The sequence below is a fragment of the Podarcis gaigeae genome (assembly GCF_964106915.1).
Source record: "Podarcis gaigeae genome assembly, chromosome: 8".
Lineage (NCBI taxonomy): Eukaryota > Metazoa > Chordata > Lepidosauria > Squamata > Lacertidae > Podarcis > Podarcis gaigeae.
In genome coordinates, this window is record NC_139684.1 from 2,958,406 (window position 1) to 2,961,683 (window position 3,278).

Consider the following 3,278-nt stretch of genomic DNA (forward strand, 5'->3'; position numbering starts at 1 on the left):
CCCACATCCCTTTTGATGGCCACTTACGCATTGCCAAAAGGGAGGGCCAAAAAAGGACACTCAGTTAGAAGTAAATTACTATTATTTAACTAGAAACCCAATTCACCTTGGGGTGGCTCTGGCCAGTTGACTGCCATGCCCGCCTGCTCAGTCGGGTGTCCGGGTGCTGCTAGGTGTGGAAGGGCAATGCCAAGCCCTCCCTCACCTCCCTGTTCTTCCATCTGATGGAAGAGGAGTTGGAACGGGCAGCCCTTCAACCAAAGGACAGGCCTCTGTTAAGCAGGGTACACAGCCACCCTCACGAGGAGACCGGTGGGAATCCCAGGCAAGCCACTCAGCTTCCTAAGCAAAGAACAGGACAGAAGTGTGAGAGGCTGTTATATGTTGTATATATTATATGTTAACCAACCAAAGCATGAGGCCAGTTTTCATTTCTGTATTCTGAAACCCGTTCCATTTAGCTGATCTGGTGGGAACCATGCTATTATATCGAGAGAACACAATTCTCTTTATACTAAGAATCCCCTTTATAATCTAACCACGTTTAAAACGGTTTTTAAAAATCCCCACTTTGTGACTCAAACAAAGCCAGCAAAAACATCAAATGGACTTGTTAAAAAAACAGTTTTATGAAAGGCAGCATAAACAGGTAAGAAATGACTGATCAAAGCTGCCAGATTCTGAGCTGCAGCAAAGGAAGCAAAATGGGGTGCGAAAGAACTTGGGTTAATGTTAGGTCACACGACTCCATCTGACATTCTTCCAAGTGCTACAGGCTGCTGATTCCTATCATGCAAAGACAGAGTTTAATGTCCATGGGAGAATTTCACATCTCACGAATCCCAGTCTTTATTCTGCCCAGGGGATATGCCAGATTTAAGGCTGCCAATACACCAGGAAAAAATACCCCACTGGTTCTGTTTCTGTGCTTTTAATAACAGATTAACCTCCAGAATCATCAGGTGATATGTTTAGCCTGGAAAAGAGGAGACTGAGAGGAGATATGCTAGCCTTCTTCAGTTCTCTCAAGGCCTGTCACATGGAAGATGGAGCAAGCTTGTTTTCTCCTGCTCTGGAGGGTAGGACTCGAATCAATGGCTTAAAGTGACAAGAAAGGAGATTCTGGCTAAACATCAGGAAGAACTTTCTGACGGTAAGAGCTGTTTGACCGTGGTCTCCCTTGGGAGGTTGTGGACTCTCCTTCCTTGGAGGTTTTGAAGCAGAGGCTGGGTGGCCATCTGCCATGGATGCTTTAGCTGAGATTCCTGCACTGCAGAGGGTTGGACTAGATGACCCTTGGGGTACCTTCCAACACTAAAGTTCTATGATTATATGATTCTAAAAGCCTGGTTGCTGGTTCAGGCCAATGGTCCTTGTAGCTCGGTGTTATGTACTGAAGTTCTCACCCTGGGCCAGCAGGGGGATACTGTAGATAGCTATGCAAATGAAGGATTGAAAGTGACGTTCAGTGATTGGATAGTTTGTATGCAAATGAAGGATCGAAAAGTGACGTTCAGTGATTGGATAGTTTTAGAAAATGGCAACAGTTACATTGTTCTGGAGCTCTATATAAGCAGGCTGACTGAGCTCCTCAGTCAGTTCTGTTCCAGCTTACAAATAAAGAGCTGCTTTGGAAGAATCGCTGTGACGTCTGCTATGTCTACCCACAACTTAACACTCAGCATCCTCTTCTCACAGTGACCACCCAGATGCCTTTGAGAAGCCCACAAGTCACACCTAAGTGTAACAGCAGCACTCTCCCCACTTGGGACCCCCACAACTGGGATTCAGAGGCACCCTGTGGGCAGCCAGGACAAGGAGGGGGCAGTCCATTCTTGCTGAATTTTGGGGGGAGACTGATCCTGAAGCTGGCGGGTACCATCCAGCGGGCAGATGTGTAAATATTAATCAACTGGATTATTTTTCCTGGTATGGAAATTAAGTTATTGGGCGAGAGCCCAGCTGCAGCTGCTTAATGTTGTCATTTCTGGTGGCAGTTAAAGGCCAGGATGTGTCCCAAATAAGAAAAGGTGGCAACCCATGGCAGAGAATGTGCAGTGCTCAAGACCTCGCAACCCAAAGAAGGTCAGATTTATCTTCACAAGTGGAGGCACACATGGGGATGTTCTCCAGCACAAGCCTCACTGAAATCAACAAGAACTACACAGGAGCCTTCCCTGATTTTAATTTGCTTCCCTAAATTGCTATTAAAAATGAATACATCTAAGAACAGATTGCCAACTGGCCAGGAAAAAAGGTCTGAGTCGCTTCTGTGCCTTGAGCTGCAGAAATCAGTAAGTGAAGCTTTCTCCAGAATGAAGATAAGTATTACTGCCTGTTAAGTGAATGCAGCTTAAATTCCTGTTAAAGTAACAGAAGCAGGGGGCTTGTAAAAAAGAAGAGGAGAAAGTTGGTAACCCTGTCTGGATTTGCACCAAGAGTTGCGGCTTTTTTTATTGACTCCAGTCATCTTCTACTTCTGACACCCAGAAATTTAAGAGGTGAATCTTTCCGTTTTCTCATGATCTCCTAGCAAATTAAAGCTTACCAAACTACGGTATGAAAGGGATCATAGAATTGTCGTGTTGGAAGGGATCACGAGGGTCATCTAGCCCAGCCCCGAGTGGTGGGGCAATCCAGTCAGATGGGCGGCATATAAATACATCATCATCATCATCATCATCATCATCATCATTATTATTATTATTAATATTATTGGAATCTTTTGTCCAATGTGGGGCTCAAACCTACAGCCTTGAGATTGAGAGTCTCATACTGTACTCTACCAGCTGAGCAGAAGCCGTAAAAAAGGCTGGCAACCCAATATGAGCGGGTTTTAAAATAAGCAAGGGCAAATTTGCACCACCTCCACCCCCAGGCCCCTCCCAGTCTTGCCTTGGGCCTTTCGGGCCCGTAACTGAAAGGAGAGCATCCATTTGACTCATCAGGAGTTTCAGAGGGGAACTTGCCCCCTTTGATACCAAAAACATGCTTTCTTCACACACCGTGGGGTTTGACTCAAATCAGAGTGCCTAGTCAGAGTGAAAGAGAAATTTCATTTGCAAATAACCACAGATTTCAACCCTGCTCAAAATTAGAGGAAGGAAGACCAAATATTTACGGAGGGTTTCTGTGTGGCTGTCAAGTGGCTGTCGAGGTTGCCAACTTTTCCAGGCAGGGCTTGTGTGTGTGTTTAACAGCTGCCCATTAGGATGAAAATAAGTATCTCCCTGCTCCCCCCTCTGCACTGCAGCATAAAGATGTAACGATGGACAGGA